Source organism: Oncorhynchus clarkii, chromosome 16 (genome assembly GCF_045791955.1).
Source record: "Oncorhynchus clarkii lewisi isolate Uvic-CL-2024 chromosome 16, UVic_Ocla_1.0, whole genome shotgun sequence".
Taxonomy (NCBI): Eukaryota; Metazoa; Chordata; class Actinopteri; order Salmoniformes; family Salmonidae; genus Oncorhynchus; species Oncorhynchus clarkii.
This window is the reverse complement of record NC_092162.1, coordinates 16,080,049-16,099,877: the sequence shown is the minus strand read 5'-3', so window position 1 is coordinate 16,099,877 and position 19,829 is coordinate 16,080,049. Positions and strand designations below refer to the sequence as shown.

At 46.0% G+C, this 19,829-nt stretch overlaps 1 protein-coding gene across 21 annotated transcripts in view; it reads right to left on the bottom strand.

Moving 5' to 3' along the window:
• The window catches only part of LOC139368037 (transcription factor 7-like 2), a 111,636-nt gene that overhangs the window by 78,494 nt on the left and 13,313 nt on the right, over nucleotides 1-19,829 (bottom strand). The gene's annotated exons all lie outside the window — the stretch shown is intronic.

The following is a 19,829-nucleotide window of genomic DNA, read 5'->3' as shown; positions in this document are numbered from 1 at the left end:
GGGTTCACTGCAGGGTGCTTTGCTGTGGTTTGTGCTGGAGGGAGTTATTGACTCCCGTCCTCTGCCTCAGCCCCTGCAACAAAAACGCAGGCTGGCTCCACAACGACTCATTTATGACCCCCGCAAGGCTTTTACTGCAACGGTATGTTTGTGCGTCAAGGGGTGGCAAGTAGTAAATGGGCGGGAAAAAAATCGCTTGTTACATATTGTGATATTCATTTTTTACGATATATTGTATCGTTTTGACAATATCACAATATTACTTTGCGCTAATTGACTGTACCTGCACCGAAACTATTTTTCCTTCAAAGGTTGTTCATCATCTTCTTTGTTAAATAGGAAGCCAATTTGTTTTCAGCACTAATATTTCCATGATCAAAACTTGTTTTATCATGACTCTCTCTTGTTCTTCTGCAGCAGACATGGTGAGAGATATGTTTTGGAACATCGAATCACGGTAAAATACAATACATATAGAATCATGAGAATCGCAATACATATCATATCGGCACCTGAGTATCGTGGTAATATCATATTGTGAGGTCCCTGGCAATTCCCAGCTCTAGTGGAAAATACGACTTGTAAAGCTCCAGTGATTGTGGTCTTGTGGTTTTTAAAGACCCCCCCCCCACATTGGGTATTAATTGCCATGAAGGGACAGGGAGACGGGGGCACTTGAGAGTGATGGTACCACTGTGAGGTAACTCAGAACAGCATATACAGTGCCTTCATCGAGTATTCATACCATTCTACATTATGTTACAGTCTGAATTCAAAACAGATGAAATATATCTATATCTATACCCATCTACACACGACACCCCATAATGAAAGATGAAAACATGTTTCTAAGAATTTTTGCAAATTTATTGAAGATGAAATGCAGAAACATCTAATTTATATAAGTATTCACACCACTAAGTCAGTACTTTGTAGAAAAGCACCTTTGGCAGCTTTGAGTCTTTCTGGGTAGGTCTCTTAAGAGCGTTGCACGCCTGGATTGTGCATCATCTGCCCATTATTCTTCTCAAAATTCTGTGTTTGAAATTCACTGCTTGACTGAGGTACCTCACAGACAATTGCATGTGTGGGATACAGACATGAGGTAGTCCTTCAAAAATCACAGTAAACATTATTATTGCACACAGAGTGAGCCCATCTAACTTCTTACGTGACTCCTGAACTTATTTACGTTGTTGCCATAACAAAGGGATTGAATGATTATTGACTCAAGACAGTTCAGCTTTTAATTATTCATTCAATCCAATTTTACATTCTGGGGTATTGTGTGTAGGCCAGTAACAATCAAAAACAAAAATCACAGCTGAATCCATTCCAAAATCAGGCTGTAACACAACATTTGAAAAAGCTAAGGGGTGTGAATCATTTCTGAAGGCACCGTACACACATAGGGTTCCAAAAGGGTTATTCAGCTATCCCATAGAAGAACTCTTTTGGGTTCCATGTAGAACCCCAGGGACTTTTCTGTCATTGAAATCCTGGACGCTTAAAAAATGTGCATTTAGAAAGTATTCAGACCCCTTCCCTTTTTCCACATTTTGTTCCGTTACAGCCTAATTCCAAAATTGATTAAATAAAAAAATGTCTCACCATCCTACACACAATACCCAATAATGGCAAAGAGGTTTTTCAAAATGTTTGCTAATTTATTATAAATAAAAAACAGAAACACCTTATTTACATAAGTATTCAAACCCTTTGCTATGAGACTCGAAATTGAGCTCAGGTGCATCCTGTTTCCATTGATCATCCTCAAGATGTTTCTACAAATTGATTGGAGTCCACCTGTGGTAAATTCAATTGACTGATTTGGAAAGGCACACACCTGTCTATATAAGGTCCCACAGTTGACAGTGCATGTCAGAGCAAAAACCAAGCCATGAGGTCGAAGAAATTGTCGGTAGAGACAGGATTGTGTCGAGGCGCAGATCTGGGGAAGGGTACCAAAAAATGTCTGCAGAATTGAAGGTCCCCACGAACACAATGACCTCCATCAAGACTCTTCCTGGAGCTGCCCCTCCGGGCCAAACTGAGCAATCGGGGGAGAAGGGCCTTGGTCAGGAAGATGACCAAGAACCCGATGTTCACCCTAACAGAGCTCCAGAGTTCCTCTGTGGAGATGGGAGAAACTTCCAGAAGGACAACCATCTCTGCAGCACTCTACCAACCAGGCCTTTATGGTAGAGTGGCCAGACAGAAGCCACTCCTCAGTAAAAGGCACATGACAGCCCACTTGGAGTTTGTCAAAAGGCACCTAAAGAACTCTCAGACCATGAGAAACAAGATGCTCTGTTCTAATGAAACCAAGATTGAACTCTTTGGCCTGAATGCCAAGCATCACTGCTGGAGGAAACCTGTCAACATCCCTACGGTGAAGCATGGTGGTGGCAGCCTCATGCGGTGGGGATGTTTTTTCAGCTGCAGGGACTGGGAGACTAGTCAGGATCGAGGGAAAGATAAACGGAGAAAAGTACAGAGAAATCCTTGATGAAAACCTGCTCCAGAGCGGGTCTAAATACTAATGTAAATGTGATATTTCATTTTTTATTATTATTTTTTACATTTGCTCAAATGTATAAAAACATGTTTTTGCTTTGTCATTATATGTTATTGCGGGTAGATTGATGAGGAAAAAATATATTTAATCCATTTTAGAATGGCGTGGTTACAAGTGGTCTGTGGTTGTGAGGCCGGGTGGACCTAGAGAAATTAACATTCCTTTCTCTGGCAAAAGACATTCCTGCAGTCAGCATGCAAATTGCACACTCACTCAAAACTTGAAACATCTGTGGCATTGCGTTGTGCAACAAAAACTTCCCATTTTAAAGTAGACTTTTATTGTCCCCAGCCCAAGGTGCACCTGTGTAATGGTCATGCTCTTTAATCAGATTCTTGATATGACACACCTGTTAGGTGGATGGATTTTCTTGGCAAAGGAGAAATGCTCACTAACAGGGATATAAACAAATTTGTGCACCAAATTTTAGAGAAATACGTTTTGTGCGTATAGAAAATGTCAGGGATTTTTATGTTTTATTTCAGCTCATGAAACATGGGGCCAACACTACATGTTGCATTTATATTTTTGTTCAGTGTATATACAGTTGAAGTCGGAAGTTTACATACACCTTATGTATGTAATACATACACCATACCCAAATACATGTAAACTCAGTTTTTCACAATTCCTGACATTTAATTCTAGTAAAAGTTCCCTGTCTTAGGTCAGTTAGGATCACCACTTTATTTTAAGAATGTGAAATGTCACAATAATTGTAGAGAGAATTATTTATTTCAGCTTTAATTTATTTCATCACATTCCCAGTGGGTCAGAAGTTTACACACACTCAATTAGTATTTGGTATCATTGCCTTTAAATTGTTTAATTTGGGTCAAACGTTTCGGGTAGCCTTCCACAAGCTTCCCACAATAAGTTGAGTGAATTTTGGCCCATCCCTCCTAACAGAGCTGGTGTAACTGAGTCAGGATTGTAGGCCTCCTTGCTCGCACACACTTTTTCAGTTCTGCCCACAAATGTTCTATAGGATTGAGGTCAGGGCTTTGTGATGGCCACTCCAATACCTTGACTTTGTTGTCCTTAAGCCATTTTGCCACAACTTTGGAAGTATGCTTGGGGTCATTGTCCATTTAAAAGACCCATTTGCAACCAAGCTTTAACTTCCTGTCTGATGTCTTGAGATGTTGCTTCAATATATCCACATAATTTTCCTGCCTCATGATGCCATCTATCTCCAAAAAGTCTCCAAAAAGTATGATCTTTGTCCCCATGTGCAGTTGTCTGACCGTAGTCTGGCTTTTTTATGACGGTTTTGGAGCCGTGGCTTCTTCCTTGCTGAGCGGCTTTTCAGGTTATGTCGATATTGGACTCTTTTCACTGTGGATATAGATACTTTTGTACCTGTTTCCTCCAGCATCTTCACAAGGTCTGTTGCTGTTGTTCTGGGATTGATTTGTACTTTTCGCACCAAAGTACGTTCATCTCTAGGAGACAGAACACGTCTCACTCCTGAGCGGTCTGACGGCTGCGTGGTCCCATGCTCCCAAGGATGAACCAGACTTGTGGAGGTCTACAATTATTATTTATATTATTATTTTTTTTTTTAGGTCTTGGAACCCTCTGTGGAAAGTGTTCTACACTTCGGGGACAGCCGAATAACCTTTTTTTTGGTTCTAGAGAGCACCTTTTTTCTATTAGTGTACTGGTGTCAGAGAACCTGGTGGATGTCACGTTCCTAATTCTGATTCCAGTCATCGGAATGTCTTCTCATAGACTAGACTGACCAAATGATTGTCCAATTTGAGTATTATTGTCCAGATGCACACAAATATCCACACAACCGCAGGGAGGCCTTGAGTGAGGGGACGTCCGTTGAGGTGGTATGTGTGTGTGGGGGGGTGAAAGGTGACACCCCAGAGTGTGGCGCTGGAGCGGTGAGAGGCGGAGAAACAGGGGGCACATGCCCTGACAGGCAGCTCCACTTCAGGCTGCTATTGCAAATGTTCTCACATGCTAATCCCTCCTGCAGTTTTTACAAGCATGCCAAGGAAAACGGAGCCCCGGCAAGTGGCAAGCTTTCTGACCCCACCTCCTCCCCCTTTCCCCTTCTCCCTCCGTTCCGCCCTCTTCCCAGCGCCTGCTGACGGACACGCCGCCGGGGCTTGAGTAGGCAGTGACCCCTGACCCCTCTCTGACGCCCTGCTCCCCCCCCTGAAAAACTCTCCTGCTAGGAGGGCCTCCCTGGTAACTCGAGAGACATTCCAATGTGACAAATTGCTCCAGAGGATAACTCTCTCGCCCCCTACCTCTTCTACCTCCCCTTACCCCCAGCATCTCCCGCCCCTAAGAGCCACCCAGAGCACACACTGTGCATGGGGGCGTCTCCCTCCCCTTCCTACCCCCCCTAACCCTTCGCCCCTCCTCGGCTCGCCGGACCAACAATGGGAGCTGAAGAACTCAATTGTCTCTGATGAAGTGAAAGACAAGGGAGTCCTCTAAATCCTTACAGAGGGATGAACTCTCCCTCTCTCGCCTGGAGATTTCCCATAGCGACAAGCACACTGGTTAGAAAGTGGGTGAGAGTTAGTGATAGAGAAGTGGTCTTAAAAAATAGCCCCAAGCCCCCACATTTCACTACCAAGGTCAAACTGCTGGACTGTCTGCTTGCCAAATTTGAGCGACTGATGCAGAAGTTCAGCTTGGCATGGCTTGAGCTGCTGAATGTGACCCAGACATCACAATGCAAACAAGCTGAGGCTAACCCAGTGCCATCCATTATACAGGAGGAGGCCACAGCGGGAGACAACAGAGTGCTCACACATCCTTCCAGGTCCACACCACCAGTTGGGTGATAGTACTGAATATTTGACTTACGAGAGGACTACTAGAACATTTTAACCTCAAATACTTTGATACATACTGTACGTCATTAACACTAGTCTAACGCATAATGTTACTACCATTGTAGCTCTGCCAAAATGTATGAATTTCATGAATAAGCTAAGCGTCAAACCACTGACCAAATAAAATAATCTTATGCACATTTACTAGCGATAAACTGAGTCAGCTGCCCTGAATTGTTGAGACGGTTGATGGTGTAAAACCTGTTGTTGTTAAAACCCCATCTAACGTGTTTATCACATCCAATCCAAGCCTCGGCGCAGACCGGCTTGTTAATTTACTTTTGGATTAAGAGCAGAGGCTTTCCCCCAATCAGACAAACAGGCTTCCTAATGTGCCAAAGTGGCTTGGAACACTGTAAATATTCCCCACAGACCAGCGAGAGAGGATGAGGTGAATCCCGGTCGCAGGCCAAACGGGGTCGAGAGGCATTCCAGCCCTGTAAACAACGTGAGAGGGAGATCGGCGGGAGAGAGAGGCGAGCAGCTCCGGTCCACTTGCTCTGGAGACCCCAGGCAGATCTCCAGCCCATCTGTGGCCATGGGCTCTGCTGCCTCATAGTACAGCCATGACACAGCCACCGCCAGCCAGACACAAGAGCAGTGGTTGTGTACCACACACACAGACACACACACACAGATTTTGACATGTATTCTACAAGGAGCAACATACGCATACACTCAACACAAAGTGACAGGCATGTTCACCACACACGAACACACACACACACACACACACACACACACACACACACACACACACACACACACACACATATTACTGAACACATGCTCACACACTGTGGCTAACCGTTCATCATGTCCAAAAACACCCTGGGGACAGGGGCCTGGGATCAGAATGATAGCTCGCAGATAACACCAAACCAAACAACAAATATAAAAGAGGTTTATTTGTGTTCGCTGAGACCCATTCCAAAGAGTCAATCCCACTATCCCAGCGTCAAGTCTCATTGGCGTTGACTAAGACTAGAAGGTCTAAGAAGGTGTATTGTTTAACTTCACACTCTAAGGACAGCTGCTTGATTCAAATTATACTGCAAAACGATGGGAGAATATGTTTCCTTGTTGATATGTGTGGGTTCCTTTGTCTAGGCCACAGGTGCAGGGCTAAAATATGCACCCACTTGTTGGGGCGGGAACAGTCATTTTCTGTAATTGCGGGAGGGGGGGGGGAATTATGCAATCCAGACTCTTTGAAATCTCCCAGGTCAAAACAGAGACCCTTTCTCAATCTCTAAGATGTGTGTGTGTGTGTGTGTGTGTGTGTGTGTGTGTGTGTGTGTGTGTGTGTGCGTGTGCGTGTGTGTGTGTGTATGTGTGCGTGTGTGTGTGTGTGTGTGTGTGTGTGTGTGTGTGTGTGTGTGTGTGTGTGTGTGTTTGTGTGTGTGTGTGTGCGTACGTGTGTGTACGTGTGTGTGTGGGAGCGTATGTAGGCTTTGTCTCCAGAAAACTGCGGATGGGGAGGAAGAAGAGTGCAATAAGCAGGCAAACAGCGAAGGGCAGTAGAGGGAAGAAAGTCCAGCCAAAACTGAGAGAAAGTTAGTCGACGCGAGAGGGCTCTTCATGACTGATTTAGTTCTTCTAATACACATTTTATGAGTAAATATTATTTTGTATTTTTTTTAAAGCCCCACCAGCTCTGACAGCCCGAGGCGTTTTGCACCAGGAAAATAACAGTGGAATATGGGAAGGCCTGGGGTTTGTGTGCCCTGGGGCGGGAAGGGGTCCGCTGGGCCTGCATTTACTCCAAAGCCAGAACCGCTAGGGGGTTCCACAAGGCCCTGACTCCAAAACCTCCCCCCTCCTCACCGCAACCTCCTCCCCCACCCCTCCCACATCCTCTAAACGTATTCTACAAACTGTCTGAAAACAACGTGGCCAAAGCTGTGTTGGTTTCAAAAGACTGTGAGGCATTGCACTCGTCCATAAAAAAAGGTTTCTTTTGGAATGGATTATTTACACTGTTTCCTCAAAATGTGGCCCTGAACCCTTTCCTAATCTGTCCTGTTCTGGATGTTAACTCTGGTCTCAAACACAGATTCACCAGATGTGTGTGGTCTTGCTCCTCCACTTTTTACTTAACAGGTGAGGACACATGCCCTATTTAAAACACTGACCTGCAACGCAAGTTTCAAAAGACGCGCAACATACATTCAACAACAACAGAAAATATCAAAAAATGATTGAACAAAAGTTAATAACAGCAGTACAATTCTCTATTATAAACATGTCTGTTCCAAAGACACAATCATCTGAACCAATGATAAATAATATGAGTGACTGTGGGGGCTGGGGTATGTCAGGTTCAGGAGCTCCACAACACAACAGGAGCTCAAGCAGTACAACATTTGAGGTGCCGGTACTCAGCTCCAGTGAGCTCCTGCCCAAGTCAAGCACTGATCCCACTTGGAGGAAGGAAGACCAGTCACAGACACACTGGGGCACTCACATCTTCTCCAAGGATGACATCATCCCAGTGTGACTCTAGACTCTTGGACTCAGCCTACAGACTCAGAAAGTAAACAGTGTTGTGTTTCTTTAACTCCCCCTGGCTCTACCTCACTGTGTCATTAAGAGTATCTTCGGGTCTTTCTATAAATAGAGCTGGGAGGCTGAGGACTGCAGGGGCCTGCTGTTCTTCCGACAGACCAGGGACGCTAATAAGCAGCACAAGCATCTTTAACATCAGGCTTGGCTGGCTCGGGTCTCGGGTCGCTACTGCTTCTATCTCAGCTTCAGTCTCTAGTTCTCTGACTCTCTCCGTGTCTGGGCCTTTTCCCCAAGACTGTGGTTCCACATCCTCCTCAGTCTATACTTAAAACAAAGCTCTCCGAGGGTCTCTTGGATCTACCGTGGTTCGGAGAACGGTTCTAATTGTTTCAAGGCTTAACACACAGACAGTGTAAACTGCAGGTTGCTTTGTACTATTTGTCCACAGTAGCCCAGAGCAGCACAGTGAGTGTGGGCAGAGAGCGAGAGAGATCAGGGCTGAGGTGAGAAGCTCAAGTCAGATCCCAGTCCTGCTTCCGCCGGTGGATTCTCGAGCACACTGACCTACATAGCGGTTACGTGGGCTCAGCATGCTAGCACAGCGGGGCTAGGTGTGCCTGAACCCTTTACGCAAGGCGCTCGCTCTGTGTTACGAAAAATCGGTTGGGTAATAGGTGAACGTTGTGTGTAAATTCTTGTGGTCATATTAAAAGTATAAAATAAGAAGTTGAAGGCTGAGCCAGAGCCCTGAACCCTCTTATGGCAGCCCCCTTGAATGGGTTGAGGCTGATGATGATTGGCTGTGTGATGTCAGATGGATGTCACCCTGACACAACAAGAAGCTTACCTGTTAGGTCACTTTTAGGTAACTACGGTACTATACACGTCCGTGGCCGTCAAATTGGAAAAGGATTCTATTGGAGTATAAAGCAAAGCAGGTTCCTTTAGGAGAAAAATACACTGACCTTGTGAAGTACTAAAAGCCTAGAGAACATGCACGCACACACACACACACACACACTAAAACGCTCAGAGACCCACAGCTACGCCGACACACTCTCAAATAACACAAAAGAATAACACACACATACACACACACACACACATACACACACACACAGACCATTTCAACACACAACCAACAAAAGGTTTTCTACACATTCGCAAACACTTCCGCACGCACACACACACACACACACACACACACACACACACACACACACACACACACACACACACACACACACACACACACACACACACACACACACACACACACACACACACACACACACACACACACACACACACACACCTTGGAGCAGTTCAGACTCCATATTCATGAGGCTTATTACCAGGGCTCCAGCTCAAAATTCTGAATGGTTTCAGGACACAGGCACAGAGCCTTACTGCAGGACAGTGAAGACGGTTTGTACTACAGCAGAAACCCTCCCAGTGGTCAGAGGAATCTGTAAATCTACAATACTCTGTAATATACTGTATCCCAGAGAAAACATCACCATACTCCCGTTGATTAAGCCTAGTTTAAACGAATCTACTGTTCCTGAAGGCAATTTGATCTTATTGACTGTGATACAGGGAAATATTCCATCCATTTGACTGTGATACAAATATTTTCCATCCATTTAAAACCCACCCATTATAGCATTGGGAGACTAGCTCTTCACTGTCGGGGTCTGCTTAATTAAGCAATACGGCCAGAGGTGGTGTGGTATATGGCCAATATACCACGGCTAAGAGCTGTTCTTACGTATAACGCAACGCAGAGTGCCTGGATACAGCCCTTAGCAGTAGTATATTGGTAATATACCACAAACTCCCGAGGTGCGTTATTGCTATTATACACTGGTAAGAAACGTAATGTTTGGTCATGACTGTGGTATACGGTCTGATATACCACAGCTTTCAGTCAATCAGCATTCAGGGCTCGAACCACCCAGTTTATAATGAATAAATAAGTCATAAGGATTTGGTTATTGGAGCTCATTAAAATGGAGGACGTTGCTGTGAAAACAGGACTCTGGGAGGGTCAAGGAGCCTCCTACATGGACCGGGCTGCGTGGGTGTTTCTCCTTCCCCTCTCCTGTCCCTCTGTACCCCACCCCTCACCACCAAATCAACTGACAATGACCCCCCCCCTCCCACCACCCCACACCCCACTGTCTCTTGCACACACACAGACACACAGACACCTCATGGCTAATTACTGCATCGCTTAATCACTGAGTGATCTGTCTGACTCTGAAAACCCCCTCCTTCACAAGAGACACAAACAAACGTGGGCACACAAGCCAATTACTGATGAATCTTCTCTATGGTCTTATACCAACTCCCTGTTTGGTTTTCCTAGGGGTTATCTCCACCGGCCAAGGGAAATGTAGGGCAAAGGGAGAAAGATACAGGGGAAAGCGTGACAATCTGCTGTGTGTGACCTTTGTCCCGTATAGCCAACTTTAAACATGCAAACTTGATAGGAAAAAAAAAACGTTTGAAAATACACACTTTGTTACGCCCTTCTTCATATCTCTCCGAAGTGCCCCATGACAACGGACAGAAATCCCAACACCGTGATAATACGTCGATAACGAGCTGAGGCCATTTATTGATCTGTTTCATTTTGCATCTCTTAGCCGGGGTGCAACAGCCAGGCTGGATGGAGATTACTCTGTTCACACACACACACACACACACACACACACACACACACACACACACACACACACACACACACACACACACACACACTGTGACTGACGGAGAAATAAGTTAGAGCTAAATAGCCCGCTTTACAGCAGACGGGCTAATGACACACCAAACGTGTGTGTGAGCAAGAAAGAGAGAGCGAGGAGAGAGAGAGGAGAGGGGAGAGAAGGAGTGCGAGAGAGAGGGGAAAGAGAGAGAGAAAGAGAAAGTGAGGGGAAAGAGAGAGAGAGCGAGGGGAGAGAGAGAGAGCGATGAGAGAGAGAGGAGAGGGGAGAGAGAGAGTGCGAGAGAGAGGGGAAAGAGAGAGAGAAAGAGAAAGTGAGGGGAAAGAAAGAGAGAGCGAGGGGAGAGAGAGAGAGAAAGTGAGAGAGAGAGCGAGGAGAGAGAGAGGAGAGGGGAGAGAGAGAGTGCGAGAGAGAGGGGAAAGAGAGAGAGAAAGAGAAAGTGAGGGGAAAGAGAGAGAGAGCGAGGGGAGAGAGAGAGAGAAAGTGAGAGAGAGCAAGGAGAGAGAGAGGAGAGGGGAGAGAGAGAGTGTGAGAGAGAGGGGAAAGAGAGAGAGAAAGAGAAAGTGAGGGGAAAGAGATAGAGAGCGAGGGGAGAGAGAGAGAGAAAGTGAGAGAGAGCGAGGAGAGAGAGAGGAGAGGGGAGAGAGAGAGTGTGAGAGAGAGGGGAAAGAGAGAGAGAAAGAGAAAGTGAGGGGAAAGAGAGAGAGAGCGAGGGGAGAGAGAGAGAAAGTGAGAGAGAGAGCGAGGAGAGAGAGAGGAGAGGGGAGAGAGAGTGTGAGAGAGAGGGGAAAGAGAGAGAGAAAGAGAAAGTGAGGGGAAAGAGAGAGAGAGCGAGGGGGGAGAGAGAGAGAGTGAGAGAGAGAGCGAGGAGAGAGAGAGGAGAGGGGAGAGAGAGAGCGAGAGGGGGAGAGAGAGAGAGAAGGCCACAGGCCTTCTGTAAAGGTGCAGTGAGACAGAGAGTGGACACACACTATACCCTAGCTCCATAGAGTCCCACTACATTATACCATTCATCTCCAATATGAGCTATATTCTCATTCTGAAACAGTTTTCTGCTTCGACTGGATCTTCTTTTTTCATATACGCAGATGATGATAATAAGCTAAGAGTTCATCATAAGAGCAGTTCCGAGTTGTTTTCCAGTGAGTGAACACAATAGCGTGCTCGGCACGCCCACGTCAACACGGGAGCTTCAACAGAAGACGTTCTCCTCCCCTTAACACATTCTGACAGCTCTCTCCGACGGGCAGATGAATACATCTGAACGTGCGCGTAGCAAACAAGACGGAGTAATATCCTCTCTTATGTCAACGAGGGCCAGCACGGAAGCAACCCTCGGCAATATCGGGAGCTTTTCGGAACAAGAAGGCTAGGTCCTGGCACCGGAAATCACTTACACTGCACACCTTAACACACAGCGTATGAATAAACCTATGTATACACCTATAGCGTCGTAGATACAGATTCATAAAGGTTGTTTTTTGGTTCTCGTTTTGTTCCGGATAGGGTTCCATAAAGGTTAACATCATCTAGAAAAAAAAATCTGAGCTACAAACTGTGTGTTTCTGTCAGCTGGGGGGAAACAGCGGCGGGAGGAGGAGAGAAAAAAAGCCCTCAGCCAAGCCATCAAGTTGAACATTGAACTTCACAGTAGTAGCTGCCTTTCTATGCCTCTCCTTTTGATGTTACCTCCAAAGCAAAGGATCAAAGGCTTGGAGTGTGGCGTGGGGAAGTCCCAGGCTCTTAGCCTGCCAGCCTGTGATATATGTAAAAATCTACGCCAAAAAAAAAAAAAAAAGAGAGAGAAAGCTAGGGAGAGACGGGGGAGAGAGACAGGGCGAAAGTCAGAGAGAGAGAGAGAGAGAGGGAGGGAGACGGACAGAGAAAGGCAGAGAGGGAAAGACAGAGAGAGATAGAGAGAGCGGGGTGAGTGAGAGAGCAAGAGAGAGCAAGCTTGCAGGGAATGTGGCTAAATAGTAGGTTTCACTCTTAATGAATGGTGGGGATGCAACTGGCTGCTTGACCTCTGGTTGTTTGAGCTAGAATGGGAGGTTCAAATAATGTGTTTGAATCAGAGAATAGGCATTGGTTTGATACTGAGAGAGGGGGGGGGGTACTGGCAGTGTTTGTTATCCTGCACCCAATCCCCCAAACAGCAGTGCAGTACCTACCCCTTACCCCCAACCCCCCATCGCCTTTTCCAACATCAAGGGGGTGAGGCTGTGTCTTCTCTACATAAATATACAGTGTGCTGTTAAAGTGAGGACTACAGTAAACACAGTGGAGATTAAATGCAGAACCGTCCATCCACACACACACACACACACACACACACACACACACACACGTGCTACAGGACATGGACAAACACACACAGCTGGGCCAAATACTGGAGCAAAGGTGTGCTGAAATTGACAAACCTCTGCTAGAGACAAACAAACAAACACACACACACACACCCTTTCCCCAAGGCTATAGGATTAAGAGGTCCAGCTGGCTGACAGCAAGCCCTTCCTTCCCATGTATCTCGTCGATCTTCCCCCACAGCCCCACCCCTGGTCTGCCAGCTAGCCATACCTACGAGGAGGACACACCTGAACTTGACATCGATCGGCCCCAAGCTTTTCCTTCACACACACACACACAGACAGACAGACAGACAGACAGACAGACAGACAGACAGACAGACAGACAGACAGAGACAGACAGAGACAGACAGACAGACAGACAGACAGACAGACAGACAGAGACAGACAGACAGACAGACAGACAGACAGACAGACAGAGACACAGACACAGACACAGACACACACACACACACAATCTGATCTAAATAAAGCTGACAACTACAAAATGGTGCGAGATAAAGGACACCTCGGGGAGGTGCACCGTTGAGGATGGAGGTGCACCGTTGAGGATGGAGGTGCACCGTTGAGGATGGAGGTGCACCGTTGAGGATGGAGGTGCACCGTTGAGGATGGAGGTGCACCGTTGAGGATGGATGAAGAGGGTGGAAAACATGTTCATCCTTCCTTCACTTCCTCGATGGGAGGAGCCATCCTTGAGAGAACTCGGACAACTTAACCATCCATGCAGGTCACCATCCTGCCATCTATAAACCAACTAGCACACAGAATAGCGTACAAACAGACACATGTATGCAGTCTTACGTCCAACACTCAGATCTAAAAGCCCAGCCAGTATCAACGTCGGTCAGGTTTGTTCATCTACCCTTGGGGTCACCGCCACAACCCCATTCTTCAAGTTACAGATTCCTTAAGAGACATGGCCTTGAGAGAGGTAGGAGTGGGGGAAAAAGAATGGAGGTACGACATAATCAGCCCGTTGTTGGAGGAATAGGAGAAAGTGAGAGAGAGAGTGAGAATGGAAAGAAAGAGAGAGAGAAGGGGAGGGGGGAGGAACATAAAACATGTCCGGATCTTGTTTCGCAACAGCTGCCAGGTCCTCTGGACTTCCTGTGTTTCCACATCGTTGTGTGTCTGTGTACAAGTAAGCCTAGGTTATGAGTGGCTGCATGTATACATTATGATAGAACTTGTCGACAAGAACTACAAAGTATGCCTTTGCTCAAGTGCTACGGTATTGTATATAAACACAAAACAGATGGGGCTCTTCCCAATGTAAATTAATAGCTGAAGGATAGTTGAAGGAAAAGACCTGTGCTGCTATTCAGTCGCATACAGCACCAATATGTCCAATCTATAAGACATTCCGGCTTTCATTGACCTTTAAGAAAATTGTTAGGTTAGGTTATTGAATTTCATTGGGAAATCGTGCATATAGCATAGAGAAATGCAGCACACAAAAGGTAGATCATTCGATATTGCAGACAATCCCCTTGACAACATAAGGAACCATTTCCCTATGACTAAAGGATTTCCTACAAGAATAACAATCCCACATGCCACTTTCTCTATATGAACCTGAGAAAGAACGCACTTATAAAAAGGTTGACTATACCCTAGTCTTGATTTCAAGGCAAGGATGGCAACACCAGATGAACTGTATCCAGATGGTTGAAATGTAACTGTTCTGGCTCTGTATCCATACTAGAGCAAACCTGAGTGATGGCTGCACTGTGGGGAAGAGTCAGAAATGGGGTTCATGGCTAGAGGACATTGAGCTTTTGACTTTCTGTAGCAGGTTAAGAGAATTAACGTAGCAGGTTAGGAGAATTTATTAAGCAGATTAGGAGAATTAACGGAGCAGGTTAGGAGAATTCATGAAGCAGATTAGGAGAATTAACGGAGCAGGTTAGGAGAATTCATGAAGCAGATTAGGAGAATTAACGGAGCAGGTTAGGAGAATTTATGAAGCAGGTTAGGAGAATTAAAGTAGCAGGTTATTAGAACTTATGGAGCAGGTTAAGATAATTAAAGTAGAAGGTTAGAATAACCTATGAAGCAGGTTAGGAGAGTTAATGTAGAAGGTTAGGATAATTTACGTAACAGGTTAGGAGAATTAACGTAGAAGGTTAGGACAAGTAATGAAGCAGGTTAGGAGAATTTATGAAGCAGGTTAGGAGAGTTAATGTAGCAGGTTGGGATAATTTACGTAGCAGGTTAGGAGAACTTAAGAAGCAGGTTAGGAGAACTAACGTAGCAGGTTAGGAGAACTAATGTAGCAGGTTAGGAGAACTAACATAGCAGGTTAGAAGAACTAATGTAGCAGGTTAGGAGAACTAACGTAGCAGGTTAGGAGAACTAATGTAGCAGGTTAGGAGAACTAACATAGCAGGTTAGAAGAACTAATGTAGCAGGTTAGGAGAACTAACGTAGCAGGTTAGGAGAACTAATGTAGCACGTTAGGAGAACTAACGTAGCAGGTTAGGAGAACTAACATAGCAGGTTAGGAGAACTAATGTAGCAGGTTAGGAGAAATAACGTAGCAGGTTAGGAGAACTAACGTAGCAGGTTAGCAGAACTAATGTAGCAGGTTAGGAGAACTAATGTAGCAGGTTAGGAGAATTAGGTTAAGTTTAGGAAAATGGTTAGGGTTAGCTAAAATGAAGAAATAAAATCTACTTTTGACGTTCATTTTACATTCTGGCCATGACCAGAAATGGGTGGATAAACTTGAAAATAAAGGAAATTAGCAGGTGGGGCATGTTTCAGGTGTGATCAGGGCTTGTGTTGCTAAATCTCGGCTTCAGTCTGCCTCGCCGTGATGGATAGCTAATGAGCAAGAGAAAAATCCATTGGGTGATACCGCAGAATAACATCCATCGACAGGGCAGATCGCTAGTTCCCTCCCTATCAACGACGGGTTAGGGGGAAGAAAAGACAGGAGGATAGACGAGGACGGGGGGAATAGGAAGGGGGGAGTGTGAGAGAGAAAAAAAGTCCCAATGATGACACCTAAGTGCAAAGAACGATTAAGGATTTACTTTTCAAAAAGGACTCCCATTGATCTTTTTTGATAGACCTGCAATAAATCTAACTAGATCGACTCACATGAGAACGAAGCCTAATCCTTTAGTCAGATCCAGAAGAACTCAAACCAAACCAGCTGTTAATTTAGGCTTTACAAGATAAAGCAGGAGAAATCCAACCTGATGTACCCTAGGGCAAGGGCTTACATCATCTCTGTAAAGCAATCAACTTATTGCCAGTTTGGAGAGGTAATCAGAGCACACACTGTGAGTGAGAGAGCAAGGGGAGAGGAAGAGTGGAAGAGACAAAGAAGAAGAGACACATATAACCCGAGAGGTAGAAAGTACAAAAAAACACTGAAAAGGGAAAAAAAGACGTAAAATCTAGACACATAGCCCAAATATTGCTACACTGAAAACATATGTATTTTTGGTGAACGTCTAGGCCTACCCCTACACAGGTCTATTGACTGAAACACTGACTACATGAAACAAACATACAAAGATACAGACAGCTGAAGTGGAGCAGGCAGACAGCTGAAGTGGAGCAGGCAGACAGCTGAAGTAGAGCAGGCAGACAGCTGAAGTGGAGCAGGCAGACAGCTGAAGTGGAGCAGGCAGACAGTTGAAGTGGAGCAGGCAGACAGCTGAAGTAGAGGAGGCAGACAGCTGAAGTAGAGCAGGCAGACAGCTGAAGTGGAGCAGGCAGACAGCTGAAGTGGAGCAGGCAGACAGCTGAAGTGGAGCAGGCAGACAGCTGAAGTGGAGCAGGCAGACAGCTGAAGTGGAGCAGGCAGACAGTTGAAGTGGAGCAGGCAGACAGACAGCTGAAGTGGAGCAGGCAGACAGTTGAAGTGGAGCAGGCAGACGGCTGAAGTGGAGCAGGCAGACTGCTGAAGGGGTGGCAGGCAGTGTAGGCAGCCAGATCTATTTCTTGCCCTGAGCACCCTGTAATTCCCCTGGAGTCTGGCCCAGTCTCGGTCCCCTATGACCGGTGCCACCTCACCCGGGCCTGCCATCCATAGTAATTAAAACTGTTATTTTTGTTCTCTCCCCTCACCGTCTTAGCGGAAGTATTGCAAGACGGCTTCCAGCCCACACGGGTAACATGGTCTAATGTCTTTTTCAGCCATGCATCCTGTTTGTATGTGAGTGTGTGTATACCATTATGCATACCACACACACACACACACACACACACACACACACACACACACACACACACACACACACACACACACACACACACACACACACACACACACACACACACAGTCATTAACCCCATCTCCTTGTCTATAATGCCCTGTTTACTACATGCAACAAGATCAAATCTCAAATCCAATTCCATGTCTTACAGACCCCTTCACATTGTGGAGGAGGGGTGCAAAAAGCAGGCTCTGTAGTCTCTGGACACTGTCCAAGGGACACTGAACCTCAGGAGTCAAAACAAAACCACACGTGAAAGCAGAGCAAAAACAGATCCCCCTTGGCCCCCCTCATCCCCCCTAGCTCTCCGCCCTCTCGTGGTTACACTGGATGCACACAAGGATCACCACGACTTTGTGGGGCTCCTCTCTCCCCCTACAAATTGTGGCATGTTTTGGGGCTTTGACACGGACCAGTACTTGTGTGTGTACAGTGCACATCCCATGTAAAGGAGAATGCCACTTTAGCTCCCCTCTATTGCCCTGTGCTATATTTACCGCCCTGCTAAACCGCCACTACCCCCACCCCCGCCACTACCCCCACCCCGAAAAGAGCCCAGTCCAGGCCTGTGGTTCTGACTGCCCACTGGCACCTCTCACCACGGCCACGAGGTCACACTTTTAATTACACAGAAACAGTAATCTCACCAGACAGATGGCAAGCAGGCCGCCTCTCAATTACTTTATGCCCAATTGAATCATTACTGATGTTATTTGCTCAATTATGGCACACAAAAACACCACAAAACAGGATTTGTGCTACAAGTGTGGGGTGGGGGGAGCAGATGTGCCTCTTGCCAAGCATCTGTGACGGAGATCAAAACAGCGTGAAGAACACAAGCGCAGGGCGGTGTTACTTTCAAAAATATATATCTGTCTATAATACTATATTCAGGGTCAGTGAAAACAGACCCTTATTTTTCACGACGGAACCAAAATCATGGGCCTATGCAAAACGTGTCGGGTCCCAACACCCCCTGTTTGGTAAACCACATAACAAGAGCCATTTATACTGAACCAAAATATAAAAGCAACATGCGACAATTTCAAAGATTTTACAGAGTTACAGTTCATATAAGGAAATCAGTCAATTGAAATGAATTCATTAGGCCCTAATCTATGGATTTCACATCACTGGGCAGGGGTGCAGCAATGGGTGGGCCTGGGAGGGCATAGGCCCACCCACTTGGCAACCAAGCCAACCCACTGGGGAGCCAGGCCCAGCCAATCAGAATGAGTTATTCCCCACGAAAGCGCTTTATTACACAATTTGGACGTACGGCCAAATTCTATAGAATGACATTGGAGGCAGCCAATTGCATGCACAGTACCTCCAACATTGTGTTGTGTTACAAAACTGCACATTTTAAAGTGGCCTTTTACTCCATCCCACCAAAACTGTCTGAAATGTCACAGTATTGTTCCAACCTCAGTGTGGAAATACATATAAAACGCAGGTAAAGCATGTTTTTGACTGCATTGGGCCTTTAAAAGGAGCGAGGGAAGACATTTGGTTTGTGGTTTTCTCTGGGCCCAGCGGTTGTCTTTGGGGAACATCCCGGGGCTCGGCTCCTATCCTGAAAACACAGCAGTGAGCGAGCTCTGCTCAGTGTCCAACCTGCCGATGCTTCGCTCTTCCTGCCAATGGCTTCTGTGAACAATTAGAGGTTGGCTTCCCAGCGTCTCTGATCACAGCTCCCCAAGCATCTCAATCTCTGGCCAATCAGCTTGAATGTGTTGGCTACTCAGACATGCTTGAAACCAACACTGATACTGATATTGATTTGATATTGATACTATTACAAAATGTCACGGCCAAAACCAATGAAGACACAAATCCTGGTTAGTTTAGGCTAGAACTTAATAGCACATGTATTGCTGCACCAATGCTCGTGTAAATACTTGAACTGAGGCTTTAATCGAGCCAAGAGAGATAAATGCTTTGGTCTTTCGGGTTGTAAATCCTCTGGCTGATTGGCTGCCCATTTGGTCATTGGGTATATATTTTGCCCTGCTTGGTTGCACCCTGGGGTGTCATGTTCTTCGACATGTATACGGAACTTCGTGCCACTGGGGGCTGGAGTCCAACAGGCCGGAGGAGGGCTATCGATCTACCCTAACCATCATAGGGACAAGGAGAACATCAATGCAACACAAACGTTTCCCAACCCAACAAGAACACTCTGGTCACTCCCACCTCTTCTCCTCGATTAGAAAGGAGCAACGTGGGCAAAACCAGCACAGGAACTTCCAGGGGGATATATACGGGTCAAGCTGAGACTGACTCGCCAGGTTGAGTCATTTTCAGATGCGGCCAATTCTGAATCCGTATATAATGGCTGTGAAAAACATTTGTCTCCCTCACGACACTAATAAGACCGACAGCTCCCCGCTAAATGGGAACAGATGAGTCGAGCGGCACGTCCTCTGCTGTAAAACGAGCCTCGGGACATATAGAGAACTTCCAAGCAGTTTCTTTGAGTCGGGGTGAGGAATTCCCTTGGCCTATAGAGCGCGGTCAGCAGTTGTTCTCCCAAGAGGGTGTGATGA